This window comes from Carassius gibelio, chromosome A11 (assembly GCF_023724105.1).
Source record: "Carassius gibelio isolate Cgi1373 ecotype wild population from Czech Republic chromosome A11, carGib1.2-hapl.c, whole genome shotgun sequence".
Taxonomy (NCBI): domain Eukaryota; kingdom Metazoa; phylum Chordata; class Actinopteri; order Cypriniformes; family Cyprinidae; genus Carassius; species Carassius gibelio.
Window position 1 is genome coordinate 17,567,468 of NC_068381.1, and position 26,620 is coordinate 17,594,087.

At 39.1% G+C, this 26,620-nt stretch overlaps 1 long non-coding RNA gene across 1 annotated transcript; it reads right to left on the reverse strand.

Annotated features, from left to right (window-relative positions):
* Positions 1-1,346: 1,346 nt before the first annotated feature.
* LOC128022540 (uncharacterized) lies at positions 1,347-26,151 on the reverse strand. The gene is made up of 2 exons (XR_008185943.1): positions 25,925-26,151; positions 1,347-1,782 (listed from the first exon to the last, which is right to left on the reverse strand). It is a non-coding gene; the product is annotated as an uncharacterized LOC128022540 (long non-coding RNA).
* Between the last annotated feature and the right edge of the window lie 469 nt (positions 26,152-26,620).

The window sequence follows — 26,620 nt, forward strand, 5'->3', positions numbered from 1 at the left end:
GGACGGTGACAGTAAAGTCCCTTTCTGGGTGACAGCAGGCAGCTGAGGCGCGCGGTGGATCATGGGAACCCAGCGGGATCATCCATCTGTCTGCGGCGTGGAGCAGCGCCTTCACAGCTGTGTAACCGAGGATACACGAATGTGATTGGGGCAGAGAGCGTTGCTTCTAATCGACCCCCAAACACGACGACGCCCATATTAATTAGAGCTCAACTGAATTAGACTAATCTCTAGACGATTTCATTTGCGCGCTACTGATACGCGGCGTTGCAATGCGTCCGTCATGTGGAGGATAATCTGGGTTGAGCAATGCGCGTCGCCGCTGCTGGTCTGGGATCAGACTCCCCCTCACGTCTTGATGCTCCCCGTGAGTCGTGACCGGAAATCATTTGCCACATGTCCAGACCTCCACTCCCTAAGCGCAAGACTAACAAATGACTCTTGAAGCTATTGGTCATGCAGGTTTCATTTGTTTGCACTGCAACTTTTTACTTTTTGAATTAAAAACTGAGTGGCTAATTACTTGCACACACAAAAAAAAAACCTTGTGATTTTTTTTTTTTGTGCATTTTCATTTACTCCAGAGTCTCTTTTTTTCGTGATGAATAAAAATCTCGAATTAACTGTTGTATAATTGCAACTTGATAATAAGAGCAGTGTGCATGACTGGGAAAGGAACAAGCATCTGGGGTCACTTCTGCTTTTAGCATGTCATGTGCTAGTTTGAAGTCACAGCCACGCTCTTCCAATAAGTACAGAGGTTGAAACTCATTCTCCTTGCAAAGCCATGGCATGAAACCAGCACAAGTTATGTAAGGCAGCAGCTTTTCTATCTCGGCATGCACTGTGTTTAAGAATAGCTGCACTTCGAAATCTGTACTGATCTGCATAAATCACTTATTCCTGCCTTGCCTGCCAAAAGAAAAAATAATGTTTCATGCATGTTTCACCTCCAAATTCTTATCTGTAATTACCATTTCCTAATTCTGACCAGATTCTTCTTAGCGGAAGCTACAATGATGCATTCAAATTTATTTATTACAACTTGTTAATAATTTTATTTGTAAAGAAATTGTTTGTAAATTATTTTTTTAAGAATATTTTAGAAATTTAAAGAACCTTTTTCTTTTTACTATATACAACCTTTTGTGGAATACCCTCTTAAAAATAAAGGTGCTTTATTGGCATTGGTGGTTCCATGAAGAACCTTTAACAACTAGGTAATGTAAACTTTGCATTGGCCAAAGGTTATTTAAATTATTATGGTCTTCACACTAAGAAAAAAAGTTTCTTTTAATAATTCTTCACTAAAAGTATTTTTATTTTTAATTTTTTAGACAAAATCATTTTCTGGCTTGTAATGCTTTAATTCTCATTTAAATCAAACCTCAAGCTCATTGACAAGGTCTTGTGGGAAGTTCACACCGCAGAGCTCCTTTATGCACTGATATTTATTGCTGTTTGTCTGCCAGACCAGCTTCTGAGGTGCATTATCTGTCCTTCCTCCCTGGTTTGCAGCTCTGAGAACAGCCAGTGCCTCTTCCTGCAGGATGAGGAGATCATAATGAAGTGCAGAGAGGTGGTGTGCTAGCCTTGGCTGTGCCTCCACTCCCTATTCTTTATCTTGCCTCTGTGGGCTCTGTGTGGCTCATTGTGATGCCGGTCAATGCTGAGTCCTGGCCGGCTGGTTTATTGTCAGGTCTTGCCCTCTGCTGTGGGTCGGTGCTGGGACAATGTGCCTTTGTCATTTGAGCCATGTTCACTTCCTGTCCCGCAGCCTCACTGTAGGACGAGAGCAGAGGCAAATGATTCCCATGCAAAAAATATCGTACAGCTTCTACTTAACAATGGTATTAAAATGCACATGAAGTGCACACAGCAATTCGTACATATTTTACAAGTTGGCTAATTCGTATGAATTTGTACGAATTATCTACAACTAACCCCACCCCTAAACCTAACCGTCACTGGGCTTTAGACAAATCGTTAAAATCGTACGAGTGAGGTCGTACAAATTCGAACGAATTAGCCACCTCGTAAAATCCGTACGAATTGGTCGTGAAATAGCGTTGTCTGAACAGGTGACATCATGGACCATTCACACAGACAATGATTTGCAATGATATATATGTAATTAGATTACTGTATTAATTAGTCTTTCTAAACATAATTAAATTGTGATTAATAATTAATAATACAAAGATAATACAAATAATATTAAATTGCATACATTATTAACGTACTGACTGAAGTATTTAAAGGGAGAAGGTTACATAAAAAATAATAATAATATAAGACATTACATTTTTATGTTAAATCCACTACTGTTTTATAATTGTTCTATTGGTCTATAACGTATTTAATGCAAATCACACCAGAAGTAACAGTAATTACATTGCAGAAAAATTAAGAGTAATTCATTACTTTACTGAGAAAGTAATTAAATCACAGTAATTAATGACTTGGTAATGCACTTCACTCACTGCATGCTTGGATAGAATAAAAATGCTGTATGCAAATCCGTTTTAGAAATTCTCAGGATTAAATTGTTTTTTTTTTTTGTTTTTGTTCTTGTTTTTTTCTGAAACATTTTAGTTAGATGTTTGAGTTAAACAAAAATGATAAAGTAATAATAATTATAATTGCAGATGGAGATGAATGATTTTTTGTTTAGTTTGGTCTTCTAGGCTCTACAGCATTTGCAGGTATGTATTATTGCACTTAAGAAGCCAATGATAGGCCCTCATCACTCAAGCAATTTGAGTTACTCTAGGCCCAACAAAATACTCCTGCTGCATTACATAAATCTCCATCTAGGACCAGATCGTGTTTCCAAGGACGGTTTATCTAAATGAACTCAAAGACCTTGCTCTGCTTCAGCGGAACTTTCTCTTATGTCCCTTCTCTGATACTTGTCTTCCAGGAAATCAGGGTCAGTTAGCACTATGCTCTTTAACTCAGCACAGTTTGTTTAGAGAGAGACCGGGAGTCTGTTTGGAGAAAGATAAGGGCACGTTTACAGCTCTTCATGATGGACACATGTGCTGGTTTGACTAATCTAAGATCCTCCACGCACATCTGTGAATGTCATTGCATGCTGGAGAACTATAGCAATGCACAACATTCCTTCAGTGTTTTTTTTTTTTTTTTTATCTCTATCTTATCTTACACCAATGACTAAGCAGCCCATGTGGCCGGTACAACGTCAGAAACAATGTGGAATGACAAATTAAACTGTAAAACACTTAGAAACTTTAACTACTTCATCAAATCAACCAATCAGAATCCAGAACTCTAAATTGATGCATTATATGTACAGATATAAAGTATGGACTGGCTTTCTGAATAATCATCTCTGTTGAAATCTAAACCATTAATATCATTGTGCTTTTATTTTAGGTTATTCATGAAAAGCTTCTCCTCCATGTCCTGTTGCAAGGGTGTCCATTTCTATAACATTTAACCTTATTAAATTTAAGCATACTTTGCATGCACATTAATGTAATTATTCAATATATGTAGTCAGAATAAGACACTTTAGGGCTTTTGTAAATAATATCAACAAAATCCAACTTTGCACTGCAGAAGTGGCACAGATGCTGCATCTTAAGTGGCATTTAGATGTATTTGCACAGACTGTTTAATGCAGCTCAGAGATGCCATGAATGCATTTACTCTGTAGTTACAAATCAATGTTCAGAGATGAATGTGTTGAAAATATAATACATACTGAACACAGAACTATGAAATGATACTTTCAGTAACCACTATAGGTCTTAATGAGTGAGGCACTGATTCACTGAGAAATTAACCAACTTGTTGATTTCGGAACTCAGTGTTTCCCATTAGTTGATTCATCTGTGGCTGAACACCACAAATATCAACACTGAGTGCCAAAAAAAAAAAAAAAAAAGATTTTCCAAGGAAAATAAATGTAGAAATAAGTGTTATTTTGTGTGTTTTTACACAAGATTTACATAGAGGGACATAAGTTAGTACTTAAAGGGGGGGGTGAAATGCTATTTCATGCATACTGAGTTTTATACACTGTTAAAGAGTTGGATTCCCATGCTAAACATGGACAAAGTTTCAAAAATTAAGTTGTACGTTTGAAGGAACCAAAATACTCCTTCCGGTTTGTCACAAGTTTCGGAAAGTTTTTTTTCGAGTATGGGTCTGTGTGACGTTAGATGGAGCGGAATTTCCTTATATGGGTCATGAGGGCGCGTCTGCCGGAAGAGCGCGCGCTCCCATATAGCGAGGCTGAGCACAGACATTTCACTGATCAGAGCGAGAGTGTCGCGAAAAGTCACAAAAGAAGTGTGTTTTTGGTTGCCAGGGCAAGACAACCCTGCACAGATTACCAAAAGAGAAACAGCATTAAGGGACCAGTGGATGGAGTTTATTTTTACAGAGCATCAACGGAGTTGTGCAAGTGTTTTTGTTTGTTCCCTGCATTTCAAAGATGCTTGTTTTACAAACAAGGCCCAGTTTGACAACAACTGAGTGTATTTCCCACATGATATGGCTTGAAAATAGATACAATTTTGAGTGAATTATTCGTAATTATAAGTTGAGAAATATTATTATTTAAGATAACATTGAGATAATTTAAGGCATGTAGGAATATAGGAAATGTAGTTTTTAAAACTTAAAACATTTAAAAACATCATTTAAATGTTTTTGTGTAATCTGTTATAAAATATTTTATTGGGTTCTGTGAACTTATTGTAAACCCTAATGAGTTCACAGAACTCAACAAATATTTTCTAACAAATTAATGTGGGAAATACACTCAGTTGTAGTCTTTTGCTGTCCATCCTCAGCCTTACCACAGGCTCTACTCTTCACCAACGGTAACACTACAAAACCAACAGAAACATAAAAATATGTAAATCCTAACATAACACAACATTTAAGTACTAACTTACGTCCCTCTTTGTTAATCTTGTGTAAAAACACACAAGATAACACTTAATTTCTACATTTATTTTCCTTGTTTTCTGATGCAAAGCATGCTGGGAACTAGAAAACGCAATCATTTTAAGTTCACCTTACTACAACAAAATTTTGAGTTTACAGAACTTGTCCAATGGTACTTTCAATTATTATTTGAGTGCAATTAACTAATTTAATTTGATTAAATTAACTAATTTCATTTGATTAATTTCACTGTTCGGTTTTACAGTGAAGTACTGTATTGTACACTTTCTTCATTTAAAAGTACTGCTATATGAACAAAACTGCAAAAGTGATTTTTACAGCAGTATTTCTTTTAAATAGTAATGTAATAAAATTAAATATAAAACAAGCTATTTGCCACAGCCAGGACATTAACAGCATTCTCACACTAAGCAATCAGAACCATGCCTGAGCGTGTTCCAGCCCCAAAGCCTGGTTCGTTTGACTAGTGTGATCGCTCTTTTTAGCAGTCCCTGTCTCCTGGTTCAGTCCTAGAAAGAGCTTTGTGTAAACAAAAGCCAGAACCAATGCCTTAAAGTGTGTGTCGTAAGTGAAGACACGTTATTGTGTGACTCTTTTACCGGGTGTTATTACCGACGTAAAAAATATGTGCAAACTGTAATGAAGCAAAGATCAGTTAGTTCCTCACAATCTGCGCAGAAGCGGAGATCATTCCACAGCTTAAGTGAACGTTAATGTGCCTTGTGTTTTTGACTCGTACATTACACGTCACATCCCGATCCCATGTGTCTTTACGGGACCTTTACGGCTTGTGTGTAAATTCACGCTCATATTCCAGGAAATTATAGGCAGTGTGAACATAAACAGTAAAAGAAATGGACACAGCGACCCCATTGGATTCAACGGAGACAAGTGAAGTCAATTAGAAGCATGCACTTCCTGGGGGTCGGGGGTACTGCGCAGACTCAAACTGAGCTTGATGATATAAATGTCACGTGAGCAACCTGTAAGTCTTCTAATCGCTGCGCCAAGAGAAATCTGAATCACCCACCCAATCTTGCAGAGAAGGCGAGCGTGAACAGGAATTTTGTATTCTGATGAATTATCTCCCTTGACTTTATGCCTCCACATCCCCCCGATAGCCTCATAGACAGTAAAAGATTGTCTCCGAGCTTCTCCTTCTGTCGACACGGTAATTCCTCTACTGTGCGACAGAGAGTCGCAGGTTATGATGCAATCGTTAGCCTATATTTTTCAAAAACTGCTTCTACGGGAACATAACGTAAGATATAAGTTAATGGAGCCTTTTATACATTTTCGTGTTTCATTAGAAATAATTAATGGACAAATTGAGTCTTTAAATGCCTCAGATGTTAAGTTATTCGCTGTCAAAGTGAAGCCAAAATGAATGGGAGTCAATGGAATGCTAACAGCAGGTGGGGGTCCGCTAGCCAATGGCGGCGCCCAGGGGTGCTTCAATAAAATATGAAACCCTGCCCCCCTGAGTGTGAATGAACCTAAATTTAACGATCCGGGAACAATTGCCGGGACACATTACCCGTGTATTATCTGGAATCTCAGTGTGAAAGGGACTTTTGTTTATTCAGAATCAGTGAGCAATGGACTTTCATAACAATAAAAAACTGCGTTAACGTGCAATAGATTAATTTAATAAATTATTGCGTTAATGCAATTATAATGAGTTAACATGCTTAGCTCTAATATATACACATGCTTTTTGTTTCTGTGGGAAGTGCCGCCACGCATACAGTTTAATAAGTACTAGCACACTACTCTTGCTATACTCTTCTGCCATTTTAAGATTTGCCGAAAATAGCAAGACTTGGTATTTTAATATGCCGTTTTTAAAATGAGCAGCTGTCTTTATGAATGGCTTACTGTATCACTGGCTCACCCAATTAAAAAAATGGTGAATCATTAGGGAACGATCATGAGAAAGAGTGCAAAATGGTCCATATGGACAACATTCTGTCTAAAATATACATAACTTAATATTAACTTGAACATAACATTAACATTATTTATTTATTTATTATATACACCAATGTATAAAGTATAAAATATCAATCTTAAAAGGAAGACACATTAGCATCCAGCTCAAGCCACTTTAGTTAATCGTAGCTCGAGAATCATACACAACTGATAGTGGTTCTGTAGTTTAATGAAGACAGAACGTCTTAATGCTCCTGAAAGCACTTTTGAGATTAACTATCAAAGCCAAACATCAGATGTGGCCAATATTCAGGCACACTGAGCACTTAGTATAATGCCAAATCATCACAGCCACAGGCACACTCAGCTTTTTGCGTGTGTGGGATGTTGGTCAAAAGGGTGTAACTGTTTATAAGATAAGCCCTTTAGAGTAAGTTCAGTGTTGATGTGTCAGTGCTCATCCATGGGAATTTCTACTTGAACTTGTCCTAAAATATGGTTTAAACATACCAGGGACTTTTGGTCGTGTCTCAGCCAACACTGTGGGTTCTCTGTCAGTAGGGTTGTGTGGGAAAAGAGTGTGAAATGAGGGTGTATGAGACTTGAAAGGAAAAGATTAGATGAAAATGAATGCCGAAGAAAAAGAGAAATATGTTTTTGAGACTTTGGATGTGGAAAGTCTGAGACCTGAAAGGGAGGAGCGGACACAAACAAACCAACCTTAAAACCCAAGGTTTCTAAACTCTGAGATCTGGGCTTTGTCTGAATGCTTGGGAAGAAAAAAAAACCAATGCCAAATGAAACAAGCTGAACTGAAATCAAAACATTTCCATGGATGATTGCTCAGGGGCAATTTCCTTTCAGATAAGGCTGTAAATAGACCACGCTGTACCTCTACCTGTCAAAAGTTCCCTAAAAACTACACAAAACAATTCCACATAATTCCTAGTCATGTACGAATTCCCCATCCCCATTTACTTTGTAAATATTTATCTGATATGATTGCACCTTCATCTAACAATAAACAAGTATGACTCTCAGCTTTATTGAACACCTTTTAATATTTAAACCCATTCGGAAGAATCCGGAGTGGATAAGCATTGTTTTCAAAGGAAAATTTCACAACATAAAATAGTTGTTTCATTCTTTCCGTTCATTCTCTGAACGTCACTGTGTTAACATTTGTGTGTACAACCACTGCTTTTCAAGCATTCAAATTCTGCACTGTTGAGTCATGAATGATCGCTGTTGCGTGAAAATCATGTTTATTGTAGTGGAATCCCTTCACTGAGTTTGCTAAGACACTGCTAACACCCTGTTTGTTTGAGGTAATACAGTGACATTAGGTTTCTGCCCTAAGGCTTCTTCCTGCGTTAAAGTGCCAATTCAGTCATCGCCTTTGGCTCCCGTGGGCGGAACAAGGCATCATTTGCATACACTTCTAATGCTTTTAGGGAATCCCTCCCTTTTAATTTGAGCAGAATGCCTGGATCTTGGGTATGTAGGTGAATGACTGACATGAAAATGTTCAAGGATCTTAACGACTCAGATGCACCTTGAGCAAATAAAGCCTAACGCTAATGCTGCAGCTTTGGTGCTATGTTCCTTATCATTTGACTTACACTGACTTGAAATGTGATGACTGTTATGATTGTCATGAACCTAGTGTTGATATAATGCATTTTAATGAATAAAGGATGTGAATTATTAAAAATATTGTATTATATTGTATATTGTTTAATGAAAATAAAAGTATATTCTTTCTATGGCTTCCAAGTTTCAATAAATGCACTTGAAATGCAGTGACTTGTGACTGCTTGGTATGATGAAGATATAATGCTTTTTAATGAATAATGGTATATTCCATATTCTTTACATATTTTACATTTAATTTTTGTGACTAGAGTCAGTGCTATGCCCAATTATGCTTATATATATATATATACTGTATATTGTAACAAGTGGCAGTGGCAAGGAACCAAAACTCCATCGGTGACAGAAATGGAGAAACCAGGCTCAGTCGGGGGCCAGTTCTCCTCTGGCCAGAAGAAACCAGCATGCCGTGGTTTAATTCCAGGCTGTAACACATGTCAGATTGAGCAGAGGACTCGTCTCATTCCCATGGTCTTTTCCCAATAAAGTAATAGTTTGTTAATCATTTGTAAATATGTTATTAGTGTATAATTAATAAGTGTTATGTTCATTTATTTATGCATGTATTGTTTGTTTGTTATGTTGGGAGTTGGCAGTTATCCAATAAATCCTCTACTGACTATACCTTAGTAACCACATTGCAACGTCTGGGCAAAAACCTAGACTACAAGAGCAATGCCATAGAAAACACCTAAAATGCTGTATATCGCTTTGCCAAAGCCACTGAAACACCTTAGTTACCGCATAGCCCTGGCAAAGACCAACAACATCCTGCCAAGTTCTGCACACAGATTTACTTTCATTTTCAACAAATAAAAGGGTAGAGTTACTCTTATTAGTTTACAACTAAGGCCTTAATTTATGCCCTGAAAAAAAAAACAGACTTTGATTTTGATAAGTGCCTGTATCCTGCATTACCTCTAAACTTTCTCACGTGCCTGCTTATGCGTCTTGTGCTGGGAGCCACGGTTGGGAGAGTGATTTATATCAGCTGAGAAAGAAAAACTGCTGACAGCTCTGGGAAACCCTTCCTTTCTGTTCCTCATGCAGCAGCTGGAAAAGTGTGTGAGAAACAGAGGGGAAGTCCTGTGTGTGTCCACTGAAATAAATGGCATGTGCAGTGGGAAAGTGGATGATCTGTACATTTAGTGCTCATTCACTAAATGAAAACCTCTCTGTACAAATCATGCCCGAACTCACATGCCCTGAGTGTATATAGCTCAGCATGTGATACTCGTAATCAAAGCATGTGCAGATTCCAGCCTCTCCCTAGAGCACGAGGCTCCCACACACTGCGCTATTTGCCCCACTGGAAAAATTGTACAGCGTCTACTATTACCCACACATTGTAGCATTGCAATGACATTATAGAGCAATTGTGCTGTAATTGATATCATTCTCTGTCTCCTCGTTGTGCCTTTGATCATTATCGCGTTTCGCATGTCTCCCGGAAGCTGGGTGGATATGCTTTGACCTACACAACGCTGGGGTTTAAATCTGTTATATTAAGAGGCATTTAGGTATCTTGATGCATTGGCGGCAGCCCAGTCAAAAATTGGTCCATTTGATTGTCTTTTAATAAAATGTTGACCCAGGATTTAAAACTATGTTGTCAAAAGAACCTGTACCTCCCCTGATAGCACACGTACACTATGGAGGTGTCTGCACTTACATCTGCATATGCTGTATTTTTGAGTGTTTGCTCATCTGCAATCTAAAGGACGTTTCCTGATGTCTATCAATGTCACACAGCGGATGCTTTCCAGATGAAGTGATCTGTAACAGACATCTTGGAGATGTACGTGTGCTTCTGAGTAGAAGCAAAGCAAGTTAAAATAACATGGTTGCATCAACGAACGCATATTTATAATCACTTTGCTTTCGTTAACACTATTAGCGACAGCTAGGTTTAGAGTGGGGTTTGGTGTCGGGGGTATGTTTTCCAACACCATTTAGCTAGAGGATTAAACTTTTAGGGACACTGCCCAGACATTTGAATTCTGAACCACCACGATATTTGCATGAATCAATAATGTCATAAAAACGCCTCAGTACAGGCCTGTACCAATGCAATAAAACGTGGCCACGGTGACGTATTGAAAGCATGTTTTAGTGCCATTCATTTCATTGTGAAACTGCCGCGAAACACGCAATAAGGCATGTAATCACAGTGTTGCATAACGTTGCCTCGAGCACATATTTTTAATGAGCCAGCATTGCTTTTTTCGCTGCTTTCAAACGTTCTCCTTAAACGCCTCTCTGTGAAGAGCGTCAAACACTGTTGCCAAATAATTTTCAGGGAGAGTTGCTAAAGGCAGGTAGGTTGCTAAATGACATTGTGATGTCATTGTGCATTAACGCCATTATCCAAAACCATGACGCAAAATTTTTGATTTGATTTGAAATGTTGGTACTGGGACAATATGAGTCTCAGGATGTCTACATCGTAGCGAAAGTGTCGGGGGGGTCAGGATAAGGTGAGCAGCTCTGCTCTGTGACCCTCACAGGCCCCGGTGTCACCACTGTCTTCCTGTTCCTGCTCATTAAAGCACAGGACGTGGAGGAGAGTGCGAGTGGGAGGAGAACAGATCAGAGGAGAGAGAATCAAATCCCCCAGCCTAGTTCCTCTGCCTCTGTCCTTCCTGTCCCTTGATGATCTTTACACACACACACACACACACACACACACACACAAACACACAAAAACACACGTTGTTGCTACAGATACAGTGCATGTTGACTTGCTTTCAGCTGTATGTGTGCTGTTCTGCTTGAGCAAGTAGCTAATTCCTCATGTTTGCACCAAAAACAGGTAGTGGTTGGACCACCAGCCTCAAAAACTTCTGATCTTTGATTAAGTAACTATTATGTATCAGGTGTAACCCATTTATATTTATATTTTGCATGTTTTCAAAAATTGCATTACTCTACTAGTGGCAATGCAATAACAAAAAGGGTCTAAAACAAGGCCCAAAACTAATGTGATTCAATGATGGAGACCGCGTTTGGAGTCCATCTGTCTCATCTGGCCAGTTCTGAGAAATGTGCAGTGTGCAGAACGTTTGATACAGGTTTGGAGATGTGACAATGCCTGCATTGAATTAAAGCATAGCCTGTGGGCGGAAAATGAGTCAGAGGATCTCTCGAAGTGTGCGAAAGGTGTTTACAGGAGGACTATTATTAATTAAGCCACCTGTGGTGGGATTCTTTGTTTAAACACATTGTGCTGCCTGTGGTTCATCAGCCATATTAAAGGCTTTGGCTCCAAACACAGATCACGTGCTCAACATTCTTGGCAAATGACAATGCATGCAGATCAGATATAAATAAATGAGCGTGTGAAGCTTACAACTCGTCCTTTTGTGCGTCAAGGTTTGGCCAATATGTGCTCAGGATCTACCCAGAAAACCCACACACAGGTGTACTGAGACAGAGCGGTGACTCACATCAGTACCAGGAACCTGCTATTGGGAACAGGAGTGCGCCTTTCTTTCTACTGAAACAGGTTTCGATGAAGTTTCCTTTTTTTCCTGAGAATTTTCCTCAGAAAGTCTTTTCTGCTGCAGTTGCTTCACAGATGAGATGACAGGAAACAAAAGCTCTGTCTTCGTACTTAAGTGCGACCTCTGACCTTTCACTCTTGTGACCTGCAGCTGTCCTTGCACTGTCAGAATCTGCTGTGTGATTCTATGGACAGGTTCTTCCAAGAAAGGATTCGCCTTCGCTATTGCAGAACAGGAACATTCTTTGAACTGAACTGAATATCCACATACTTCTCTATTATTTCACGCATTGTGGTAACAGCGTAAGAATTCTCTGGATTGTCTGTGCTTTGGTGTGTCTCTATCCACGTAGGTTTCTAGATATGGATAAGTGAATATACCTCACCCAAACACTCCCTCTTACCACACCTGAATACCTCATGTAAACTGTCACCATAGACATCGCATGTGTAGCAGAGTTCAGCATCTTAGTTCGACCTTTAACACAAATATGTCATAGGGCTGTGATAAAAATCGAATGCGATTTTCATGTGCATCTCATCAGTAAAGATGCTCCTGTAATTAGAAGTATATCTCCAGCATGTATGTTCGGATCAGGGTTGCCAGGTTTTCACAACAAATCCTGCCCAGTTGCTTCTCAAAACTAGTCCAAAACTAGCCCAATTGCGCTTCGAGGTAGTTTCCCGATAAAAATTGCTTCCCGGGGTTAAAATATACGTTTTTTTAGCAGGGTTGCCTTGGAAAAAAATTAGCATTTTAGGGGCTAAATATCACGTTATTTGTATTTGGGTCGCTTCGACCTGCGGACATGAAAAACAACCTCAGACTTGGCAACACTCTTTGGCATTTACTACACCGAGCCATAATTCACTGACAATCTACACAAAATCGATGTTAAAATCACAGGCGATTCGATTTTGAAAGCGATTTTGTGTTAGTTGTCGGTAGACTACGGCTCTGTGTAGTAACTGCTGCTCCACCTAAACCAGCGTTGCCAAGTCTGCAATTGTTATTCATGTCCGCGGTTTGAAGCAACCCCAATACCAATAACGTGATATTTAGCCCTAAAATGCGAATTTTACCAGGACAACCCTTCCAAAAAATTTATATTTTAACCCCAGGAAGCAATTTTTATTGGGGAACCTCCTGGAAACGCGATTGGCCTAGTTTTGGACTAGTTTTGAGAAGCAACTGGGCAGGATTTGTTGTAAAAACCTGGCAACCCTGATCTGAACCCACATGCTGAGATATACTTCTAATTACAGGAGCATCTTTACTGATGAGATGCGCATGAAAATCGCATTCGATTTTTTTGCACAGCCCTAATATGTCATGATGACAAAAAGTCTCAGTTATTTCTGAGTTTTCACATCATTTAGTTTGTCTCCGATTTTCACTTCTAATACCTATCAAGTCGTGTTATCTGGTATGTTTTTGTACTGATACCTGAAATGTGTTCTTTTGTTTGTAATTATATTACTAACTTTTTATTTGATGTTTTTAATGCAATGTTTACAATTCTCACAACTACTCAGAACACCTTGAACGCTGTATTACTGCGCTGGTAAATGTTGCATATGTGAGCACCACTTAGATTTTCTTTGCTCATTCATGTCAGAATAGATGTGTGCAACAGCTAAACTCTTTCCCATCTTGTAAAGAGTTATTCTGCCTTTGTGATCCAATCAGCGAATCTGTCCGAACCCAGATCAGACGCAGTGACTCACACCTGGCCTTTACAGGAAGCCAGAGGGAAACTTACCGGGGTCTCCCTTTCATGCCTCTTTGAACAAATACTCTTCAAACGCATAGTCTTACTACACACTAAATTACTCACATACACCAGCTGCGCTCTGAATATTCACAAACATGACTCTGACACTTCTTTCATTTCAAAGGGCTCCTGTGATCTGTGCTTAGGCACCGAATTGAAAATACACGTTTTTTTCTTCATCATTTACTAACAAGCCAGCCCATGCTGGTGAGATTGAGGGTCCCGGCTGCACATCAAGGCTGGGTGTCAGATTGAGCTGCCTGTGCATGGCATTAGTCAGAGCAATTTTCTCAATCTAATTCATTGGCAGATTTATGTATCGCTAGTTTAAGAAACCTCGCAAGGGTTTGCTAATTGCCTTCAGCTGTTTAGAAGCATCGGTTCTACAACTTATGTTTGAAAAGAGGTTTGTCGCCGAAAGCGGAAAAGAACAAAGTCTGACGTTTAGAAGTTGGAGTGTGTTGACAGGAAGAGGTACTTATTGAACAGAATTCTCTGAGGGAGCTGTTTATTACCACAGATGACTTCATTCACTGCATCAGATCATCAGGAAAGCTCCTAAAGTCTCAGTAGAAGAGAGAGTTTGTGGACCTCGCTGTGGATCAATCATCCTAGAAGACTGTTAATAACTCACTGGAGACTATATTGTCATAAAGGCCTGAGTGATGGGTATCAACCAATATAATATTGATTTATAGCATGCTTTTATCCAAAGAAACTTGCCGTGTCTTGCTCTAAAGCATAATATTTGCTTGATCTAACCTTCTGTTTGCCAGTCGTAAGATTAGAATGCCATGACTTTATCACCTCACCAAACTGGATGGATGGATGGATGGATGAAGAATGGAATGAAGTCTGTGGTGGAACCATGTGGAGCTACACATTTCCCTCCATAAAGATGAATCCCATTGGTGGAAAAAACTTGACCAAAACCCAAAGATGAAATCCTGGTCGCTGAGCATCATTTGAGGATGGACTGTTTGTTAGCTCCTTTGTGAATTCTTTGCTTCGTTTTGTGGCTGCGTGGTGTGTATAGATGTGTATAGATTACAATCAGAAAGCTTTTGAATTCTCTCTCTATTTCTGTGTTTGCATTACCATATGTCAAGACATACATGCAGTACTAGTTCTAATTCTTAGTCTGATGTGTATATAGATCTAAATATGGCAGCATTGCAGCCAAAACCATGCGTGCTGGTTTGATGAAAATAGCTCCAATAAAAGCTGATGAATCATTAGTCAGAGCAGAGCGCCCTTGCATAAGCTGATGGTGCTGTTTGTGGGAGGTGATGAAAATCTTGTTATATGCAATGAATTTTGTCTTCTCTGCTGCAGCCAGTCACTCTCCAAAATAAATGACTTTAGCTGAGACAATCTTTACCTTAAGTATACCTAAGTGAGAAATTCACAACAAATGAACTGCACGGCTTACGTTCACAAACAATCTGTGGATTGTTATAATTGGCTAAAGGAATTATGCATGACTGTGACGCAAACATTTCCAAAAACGCAAGCACAATTTAAATGCTTTCCAACAAAAACTTGCTTACATGAACCTAAAATGGTTTGCTAGTCTTGGTTTTAGGTGGTTTATCCTGATCTTCCTGGCTTGCCTACATGGTTTTAAGTTGGTTTGGCTATGCAACCAGCCCAAAATCCATCTAACCCCCCCTAAAACACTAAAACAAATGAGCCTGACCAGGGGGAACACCTCAAACCACAAACCAGTTAATATTTTTTTTTATCAGGGTTGCAATCTGATTCTGAGTACTACATTGTGGAGGATGCAACAGACCAACAAGATCTAGTACTTGAATACTGGATGGCGAAATACAGCCTATATAGCTAGAAAGTTGTGAAAGCAAGTGTTTGTGACTGAGATAGACTTTTAAGAAATCTATACAAGGCACTACAGATGTTGATCTGATGTCTGTAGCACATGTCTCAAAGTCATTAACAGTCTGTCTGTAGTGGCGAGACCATAAGGAAGAAAGATCAGACATACATTAGCATTAACACTAAACAGGGTCCTTTTTTTAACCGGGACAGTCTGAGTCCTGTTTATACCATCTGGAAAGTCTCGCCCCTCAGCCTTTTTGGCACATGAACCAGGGTTTTCCCTCAGTGAGTCAATGGTGACTGATAAACTTTCTCTCTCCCCTCTACCCCGCCACTTCTTTCGCTTTTCTCTCGCTCACTCTCTCAGCAGACCGGGGTGTGCCGACGAGGAAGAGACAGAGACATTCAGTGAGTCGCAGGGCTGAGCTACAGTCTGGGAGACTGGGAGGAGACAGAAAAATTACACACAGGGCAGGATTTCCTCGTCACTGTCTCAAACCATGCAAACACATGCAAATATTTAGCAAAAGGTTTTTCTTGCGAATGCAAGTTTTAAGAGACTGTTTCCCCGAGGAACAGTTGACTGGTTATTTGAGTCAGAGGTTGAAAAGCTACGTTGACTTTCAGTTAATCAGTTGTCTGAATATGTTTCACTCTTCATCATCAACCCTAAAATATCCTGCACATCTTTTACACGCCTGTCTGTGTATGCAGAACATGACTTTCCTCCAATTTTTCAAGTATGTGCGTCCCAAATTACATACTATAAACTTGTTCTATGTACTGTGTTGAATTAAATAAGATTATTTTGTCATCCAACATTAGAGTCTGATAGCTCCTCCCCCTCCGATATGTAATTAAATATGCGACCATTGAATGCATGAAGTGTAAAACCTTGCACAGTTTGTTTTTCTGGTTAAATAAGTGCATCAAATGGATACTTAAATTGCACATTTTCACCTTGAATAATTGATCAGTTATGAAAAGTAGTGTGGTAATCTGTAAACGGATCTCAGTCGAATTAGCTATTTAGCTGCACTGTATTTAAGGTGGAATCTGTATTCCACACTCACTCACTAAAATGAGCTCTGTCAAAAACACTTACATAGTGAGCTGCCTACAGGTAGCATTTTTATGCATCATGTATCCTTCATAAAGATTGCAATCCCAGAATACATTGCATTTATGCATTTGGTAGACACTTTTTTCCAAAGCAACATGCAGTGCATTCAAGCTATAATTATTATATATTTTTTAATCAGTTGGTGTGTTTTCTGTGACTTGAACCCACAACCTTTTGCACTGCTAACACAATGCTCTACCACTGAGCCACAGGAACACGTGCCATTGCGACAACATTCACTCAACATGACAGAACGCTGACTAAAAGTATTTATAGTAAAAGTAAAAAAATAGTAAGAATAGTAGGCAAACATGCTACTCTGAAATTAGTCTGAGTCTCCCATTCTTCATACTTCTATCTGCCGTTATTTGTCAGTTTAGCTAACTTGACGGTCATATTTGCAACACAGTCAAAAATTTACTTTTCCATTAAGTGGCAGTTTTTGCCTGCTGGAATTGATATCCAACAATGGCTCATTATATGATCATGACGTTAGTCTAGTCTAGTGCAAGTTATGCAGAAACACCCGTTATAATCAAGGCTATGAAATGAATCTTTTACGAACATCGTATCTACACTGTATTGTTTACAATCAGGGAATTCACGAGCGCAAAGAATTCGGTCAGTGAGGGCGCACACTCAACAACAGCTCCAGAGTTTTCAGCGCTGACTAATCTGAACACCTCTGATTGGCCAAAAGCAATCTGATGCAGTGTAATTATGCAAATAGACACTTCATTCATTTTCACATTTAATTTTAATCATGATAGCCATAATCAGTTGTTTAATTGTGCTGGGGGCAATTTTTGCCCCTTTATCTCGAATTTGTGGGGCATTTATGTTCATTTTGTTGGCATTTTGCCACAAGCCCCCATTCATTTCCAACCCTGATGCTATTTCGGTCATACAACACCAATATCTATTGGAATGATGAAATACAGAAATCTCAAATGGCCAAACTCTCTTTTCAACGTGTTTTTAAATCAGCAGTTAAATCTGACTTGAAGTGTTGCACTGTTTCTTATGTTCGAGTAGTGTTAATTTTCTTATTTTTAATTCATTTTATTTTTTTTTATTTTTAGGGTTGTTCACTGCAGTGATGTGAAGACTTCACCAATTATCATTTTATTTGCAAGATCCCTTTATGAGAGCCACTGCACGTTGATGTTAAGGATACGAGATAACAGTTTTGGTCTACACTGTCTTTGATGGTACACAGAGTTGGATGTTTCACATCTCTCTTGAAGTTTAATTTCCATTACCATACTATTTAACTGCTGTGCTGTAGGCTTAAAATACTAGCTTAGCAACATGCAAATGTGACATGCAACATGTAAACATGTTACATTTATCAGAGTATCAAGCCATTAGCTTAGCAGTATGCTAATGTTTTTCCACTTGCTGACATGCTACATTTTCTTTTCTTTTTTTTACTAATTTGTGTGTTAATGCTGAAAAAAACGTATCATGTCATTGGCATAGCAACACGATAATGCTTTTCACGAGCGAGTGTTTTAATGCTTATCAGAGTATAACTTCATTAGTTTAGCAACATGCTTATGGCTATTCTGAGTCTCCCATTTTTGAACTTTAATGAGCACTTTGTGTGGCATGCACAGCTATCTAGTATGTTTCAAATATCTCATGAGGCTTCATTTAGGATGCTGTCTAGAAGGCAGCTGCCTCTGTAGAGAGTAGATACTGTATCTCTATGTTATAAAGCAATTAAGTTCAGTGTTCATATAAAGAGTTTTAAATTACAGCATCACTCTGAGCACATGCTCATGAAAACCATTAAGAAATACAGATACAAGCACAGATGGCAGGAACTCTGGCAGGAAGGGAAACCGAGAAACAAATTCACTGATTGAAGCATCACTTTTTTTTCCCATGGTAGTCAGTGACAGTTTCTGTGCAGAATGTCATGGCAAACATTTTTTGCTGAAGTGACGCATGTTGTTGCAGCGGTAAATGTGCGGAGAAAGCTGATGTCTGCTATCAGCAGGATCGTGTCATGGCTGATCACAGAGATTCTGCTGACCACAGTGCCATCAGAGTGTGTGTGTGAGTGTGTGTGGTCAGCAGCAGGTGTGTTCACAGAGGGACAACAGCTGCATGGGAGGGAGGTCCAGATTCGGTCACACCTGGCTGTCCTGTTTCTAACTAAACAGTTACACCATGACTTGACCTCTTCACCTCTTCACTTCCCTAAACACAACCATCGCGTACAGAACTATGGACAGTGTGCAAATTATTCTTTCAAGGGTGCCAACAATTTGGCGAATTTCTATGGGTATTTTCATTTTTAATTTTTGAGGTGGGGGTTGAGACATTAAAGACGTTGATGCATAACATGGAGTATATAGAGAAAATAATTTATAAAGAAGAGTGTTCTGGATATATTAAGACCTTTATATGATCATAATTGTTTATTTTATGTTTTTTTTTTCACAATTTCTAATCCTCTTTTCCTTTCATTTAATTTAAATGGGTCTACAGGGTCACACATTAGTTTAAAAATAGTTTTAAATATAGAGGAGATGTCACACTGCAGGACATGTCAGCTTTCCAGAAGTATTTCACTTGTACACCTTTATGTTATATGTAATTCTGTATTTAAGTCATAATAATCATAAGTACTTATGTTTTGCAGATGTACTGATCCTTAAAAAGCAAAAAGGCCACCAAAATATATGAAAACAGACATATATTTATTGATTTGAAGCAAAAGGGTTTTCGAAAATCGGAATACAAAACTATTAAAAATCTATTTCTCTATGTAGAAAATGACTGGGATTTTTATAGTCCCCGACTTCTGCACTCTATATTTGTGTGAGCAAAAATAAAGAAACACTCATTACTGTGTCTTCCATTCACAGTTGTATACACTGCACCCTGGGCTGTTGTAGCCAGAAATATCCCATTTAACATAATATCATATATAATTGTTTCAGCGTGCGGCTCAGTACTAATTTAGAAGGCTGTGGCATTTATGTGGGATCAGCGTTTAAGCATAGACTCATATTTTTATATTGAAAATGAGGGACAAGGGAGAAGCTGTCTGGTCAAACTCAGGCATGTTCCCGCATTTAGATCAGCGCCCTTCCGAGGAGGGTTTGATTGCATACAGGCCAGATAGGCGTATTAGGGCAATTTGGGTTTAGCCAAAGTCTGTAGACGAACAAAATGGTTTAAATATGGAGCTTCTCACCACATTTCTCCACAGAGAGGAGGGTTTTGCTATTGTGGTTATTTTATCAAAGCACCCATTTCCATTTCAAGCCTCTGTGTGCATGTGTGAAATTTATTTAGTTCCAGTAGTGAGGTGGTTGTTTCTCCTATGATGGTCGGGTGGAAGTACTTTCTGTCAAGATGCTTTTCCCAGCCTGTGGCATGAGTGACTCAACCAGGGATCTTTCTGAGCATTCATAAATAAGCAGATTAGCATGTTTCCCTGTCGTAGCCACTGGACGAAAACCTGTCTGGTACATTCCGGTCTTTCTGTTTCACCTTACAGAGAGCGAGTCTCCATTGGGAGCCATTGGAAATGCTAAGTATATGCATAAAAATAGAGCAGGGATTCTGGTTTCTAGATGCCGGGGTTTCAGGCAGCAACAGCAATTGTGGGACAATTGAATGAGTCAACTTTCCAATTCTACTCTTCCATACCCCCCGTACAAAACCATGCACACACACACACACACACATAAACAGCTCCTCCCATCTTCTCTTTGTTGGACAGAAAATAGGGCTAACAAGAGGGTGTGTGCATGGCCATGGGGTCGTTTCTGTTTTTAGTGTCAGTAAGTCGCATCGAGTCAGCTCTGAGTTTGAGGTCAGGGGCTCAGCGTCTTTGATCATAATTATAACTCAGAAACTCTAGACACACAGCTATCAATTCAAGAGGAAAATATACAACGTGTGTTAGGAGCAATTTTGTCGTTGTAACATTTTATAAGCCAATCCTGCATTTTGTGTTTCACTACTGTGCATTTAAGTATACAAGTTTGGAAAATACACAGAGCACACATTAGTACATAACAAAATGTTTTTGTCATTTTTTTTTATTAATTTTTAATTTAAATATAAGATTTTAAATTAAACAGGTCAATAAATTGAGATTAAAAAATAAATAAATTAGATTATTTTTTTAAAGTTAGCCTAAAGTATCATTTTATCAGTGCATGATAAATGTTCACGCACACAAAACCTTAGAATTATTAATGTTAGCAGGAGACTATTATCGTTCAAGATTAGGTGATTAACGGTTAGTCTCAAGTCCAGCAGGAATACCTCAATCACATTAATAAGAAACTGTCTCTGTATCCCCCCTTCACAAAGAGACATTTCTGCAGTTTAGCAGTTAAGCACCCTGTCACCACACCCTGCAACTCTCCCTCTCACCCCGGCCCACCTCCCACCTAACCCCTTCAACCAGTCTGCTGCGGCTGGGGCTCAGGACGGGTGAAGTTCAAATGTGCTGCACTTAAAGATTCCTTTCAACTCTGCGGGTCCGTCAGACCTGTCGGCGTGAGTGTAAACTTCACTCTGAAACATCCACATGAAGACCTTCAGTCTTCCTGCCACTTTTGCACGTACCTTTCAATTAACTGCCATCTCAAACAAAGACACATGCACATGGGGTCAAACAATGGCTTCTCTTGTGTTAGTGAAGCCTGGGGTGAAATTCCACTGTTGGTTCATTTGTGTTAACTTAGAAAGACCTCAGCAGAACACAGAGGACACTTTAAGTGCACAACATTTGTGTCATTCATGTGCAAGGCATGCTGTGCTTGGAAAGACTTAAGTGGGGGGGGGGGGGGGGGGAGTAATTAATTCTACATGCAATGCATGAAAAAAACTCCATAGAAACTTAATAGTGTTAAAGTGTATACTTTTGTGTTGGTTGTCTTTGTCAGCTTGGACCAAGTTGCACCCCCATACTAAAATAAGTACATGCATGTAGTACATTAAAAATAGAATGCAGACATGACGTGTATGCACTTCTCTTTCAAACTTTTTAAAGTGCAAACAGCAAGTTGGCATGTTGAAAAGGTATAGTGCATGTGTTTGTTGTCTTTTGCCAGTATGAACAAGGCTCATGACTTGGAAATACATAAAGCTCAATCTCTTGCAATGTTGCAACTCCTTACTAATTTTAATGCATGCAATGCATGAAATACAGCATGCAAGCATATTGGGATGCCTGAGGATCATATTTGTGCTGGTTGTTTTTGTCAACAAGGACAAAGTCCATCACTTACAGACACTCAGACTCCAACTATAGCAATGCTGCAGCCCTTAACCGGAGAAAATGCATGCATGCAATGCATTAAAACGGCATGTAAAATTATTGCAAGGCATGACGCGTATAGTTCATGCATTGTTGTTTTTGTCAAAGCTCATGTCTTAGATAAAGATGAAACCATTTTGATACTGTAGCCCTTATTAAATTAAATGCATACATGTGCTGCATGAAAAACAGGGTCGCCGTGATTTTGATCATCTTCTGATGATCCTGGATCGACATCATTGTCCAAAAATCTAGACTAAACCCGATCCCTACCCCTAAACCTAACCCTACCCATAATTTGGGAAATGGGAAATGATAGCTGATTAACAAGGGTGTAGAAGCACCTTACCCTGATTTTAAGCCTAAAAAAAATATTTTCTAAAAAATGATATCTCAATTCTGATTGGTTGATTGGATGTTGATCCAGGAACATGTTGTACTTGGTGTAAACACGCTCCCGAAAAACAGCATGCATTCTGAAGAATCATCACTTGGAAAGCTCAAACTATAGCAATACTGCAGCCGCTTGCTAAATAAAATGCAGGCACTGCATGATAAACAGCATTCAGGCTTCTTAGGCAGCGTGAAGAGTGTAATGTGTTACACTGTGTTTGTGTAGAATGTGTTTTCTTTGTCAGCATTAATAAATCGGAAATACTTAAAAGATCAAATTATACTGCAGCCTCATACTGAATATTTAGGACAGAGTTAAGTGTTGAGGAATAAAAGGCAATTAAATTACCAGTAGAAAATGCTGCCATGTTGTGCTTGTTAAGGCTTTTCATAAAATCTCCACCAGGAGAGAGATTTTGCCCTTGATCTCCCCACTGTAAAGAACGTTAAACAGAACACAATATTTCTTTCTTGCCCATAACACTAAATGAGACCACCCATAATCCAGGGATTGTTTAATTGTTACCATAATATTGCTCTCTGTTTCACACTTGCTAAAAATTTAGCTGAATGTAATATACTGTATAAGTCTGTTCTTTGAAAGAAAAGCTCTGTCAGATATGGTTGTGCAAGATTTTACACTTAAGATATCTCGTCTGAGTCAGTGCATGCATCTCTGGATTATATCCCATTTCATTTCTTATCTCATAAATGTCTCAGCTGGATGTAATTTCCCTCTGTGAAAGTGATCTAGAAAAAGATCTTTTAAACTACACATCTTGAGCACCACATGATGCATCTCTGGCGTCTTCACTACAGATGGTCTGACACTTCGAACGGCATAAAGGCTGAGTCTATTGAGCTCTGGAGGAGGTCACGACTCATAAGAAGAATGGGCAGCGCTCGTAGTCAGACGTCTGCTTCTAGATCGAGGACCAAATTAGCAGCAGGAGCTCTTTCTCAAAGCTAAGACATCCAAAGTGCAAGCTTAAAATAATGCACTCTCATTGATGTCAGAGCAAAAGCACAAAAGATTACAGCTGGCCAGATTCAGCCAGAAGCACTGACACCACCGTGAATGGAAAGAGAGAACTAAATTAGAACTGCCACATCTCTGTTTTGTATATGTTTTAAAAATAAAGTTTATAAAGCAGAGATTTCTGGATTTGAGTCATCTCCGTGTATCTACAGTAGCTGAGACAGAGACACATATTATACAAAGATAAAAAAAGGAAAGAAAGTCAACAGAATATGTGATTATACTTCACTAGACAGTTCTTTTTAGAATCATCAAACCAAAATATGTTATTGAAAATTATTTAAAAGTTTTTTTTGTTTTTTTATGAAATCGCATTGAATACTAAGATAGTTTTAAGTTAGATTTTAAAAAGAGAGTTACTTTTCCTTGCATTGGACACTCGTAATTGTCACTGACCCTAATACGCAGAGGTCAGTATAATAGGTGCGGCTCTATTTAATTAAAGACTGGTTCCATGGTGAATTCACTGACATATGGAAGGACTTGTTGGTTACAGTTCGGGCTAAACTGATGGTAGGGGGCTTAAAACGAGTCTATAATTATGGCAAATGGCAAGCTTCAACCGTCCAGCATTGCACACATCTGTAAAAAGAGAGGCTCTGTTGCGCTCTCAATCAAGGCAAAAAGGTTTTTGGCCAATTCAGAAGAACCACAAGAGGGGCGAGAGAATCCATCTTGGCTTTTTACATCCATTACAGAATCAAGAAACTCCTTATTTTATCTACAAGGCCACCACTCCCTGAGATATAAATATAGCCCTGCTGTGCTAAAAATACTCCAGCAGGCCTTTCTATTAATAGCCCTTCCATCTGAACTAAATACTGTCAGCAACTCTAAATCAGCCAGGGCTTCTGGCCAAGTGAAAGAAAAGGCTCTCTGTTTCTGTTCCCTCCCACTCTTCTCTCACTGGCGTGATGTCAGCGCTCGCCAGCACTTTTGACTCCAGTCACCAGTCTCATTCAGGCGAATTTAGTCGTTTAAGCCACTTACGGGTTCTGCCATTGTGCTGCAGTGTGACGCCTCTATAGGGCAGAGCGCACATGCACGCTTTTTCCAGCAGTCTGGAGAGGAACACACAGCTAGCTATTGTCTGGTCAGCTGCAGTGCGAGTGTGCCCTACAATAGCACGTGTTCTTAAAGCTCGTCCACTCCCTGTTTCCACCCTGACTGCAGGAGACAAGTGTCACGCAGACCTTAAACTCACCACTCGCCCAGCTGATTCCTGCAGCAGTATATATACAGTATATCTCCTTGTTCTTCGTAAGCTGGTGAGCCATACAGCCCCTCTCTCTAAAAACACAGTCAACATCTGCTGTAACCTAGTAATTGGTAGCTTTAATTAAGCATGAGCAATGTGTTTATAGTGGTGAGATAAAATGATGATTAAAGACTTACAGCACAACGCAATGAAAATGAGAGCATTCACAATCTATGGTTTTACTGTCTATTTAATTTGCCCTGCTCTACAGGATGGGTCATAAACTTGGCCAGAGTCACGTCTTGGCTGCTCGTTTGGGTGAGGGTGGAAAGCAGCACTGCTGGCGGCCTGAATGTACCTGACGACCTCAGAGTCAAACAGAAACAGACTGGGTGGCACATAGTCATTCCATCGCACACACAGATCAAGGCTTTATGAGAAGGGAAAACTTCAGCAGGGGCTCCGAGTTTCTGCCTATGAGTGCTTTTAAAAATACTGAACTGCTCTTTCCTTTTAGAGTCAGTTTGTGTAGGTGTATCTATTCCTGCACACTGCCTGGTCATGCTTTAGAGATTGGATTTGTAGTAACACAAACGTCTTTCTATGTACGTCAATGCACTTTTTACCTTTTACAATTTGCATTCTTTCTATTAATTGTTTTTATATTTCTTCTTACAATGTGTATTCGCCAATTTTATAACTTGCAATGGTGACCTGGTGAAACATTTTGTATGACTTTATAGGACCCCCTATATATATATATATATATATATATATATATATATATATATATATAGGCTATTAGTGCTGTCAAACTATTCATTGCAATTAATCCTATCCAAAATAAAAAATTTGAAAACATAATTTATGTGTGTGCACTGTATGTTTATCATGTATATATAAATACACACACATACAGCATATATTTTGAAAATATTTGCATGTATGTATTTATATTCATAAAATGTATATTGATAACCATAGCAGTGGACGGAAACAAATAAATGTCAAACTTTATGTGCATTAATGCTGAAGCACCTTGACTAATTTCAAAAACGACCTGCTGGAACCACCCTGAGAAATAATAAAATTGAATGACAATAAACTAAATGCACATTATTCTTCACGTTTAGACGCGTTACAGAACAAGTTCGGGACTGTGTTCTCACCCCATTCCGGACTCTTCACCATGATCACGATAAGAGAGAAAAACAGCATGATTCATTCTAGTACCTCGTGGGAAATGGCTCGCGCGCTCACGCGGCACGTCACAGTTTCCGCATTCCTCACATACCGGCGGCAGAAGTGCTGGGCACGACTCAGCCGGTGAGCAGTTAGGAGATGCCCTATCCGAATAAACATGTATAATGTAATGCTTTAAAAACGGAGAATTTGGTTTAAATCATTATACTTCGCGCAGGCGTAGAGTTGAACTGAAAAACTCGGCGCTTCGTCAAGATTTGCCCTTAAATGGTCAATGACGTTTCCGGGGTTCCACTGCGTAATCAGAAACGTGCTACGTCAGACGCACAATCTATCAGGGAATGCCCTAAAAATTGTCCACGTCTTTCATCTCAAAGGAGACTGAATTTGGAAACTCTGATTCCTCGTTTCTATTATTATCCCTTGATAACAAGCCTATATTTCATCATTAATATCGAGTTCACTTTGGCAGTGGCAGTAAAATACTAACTTGTTGCTTCATATTAACAGTAGGCTAATGCTCAAACAGAATACAATAGCAACTTCTGATTCTGAATCAATATTGTAGTTATCTAAATAGCAGGGTGGTGGTGTTTTGCTTGTAGATTGTCATAGGATGCCCTGTTTGAGCAACTGTTAGCACATGCAGCTCTCAGCCATGTAGTGTTCACAGCGCTGACCTGAACAGCAACTGGATGGATCTGGAAAATCAAAGCTCACAGAGCG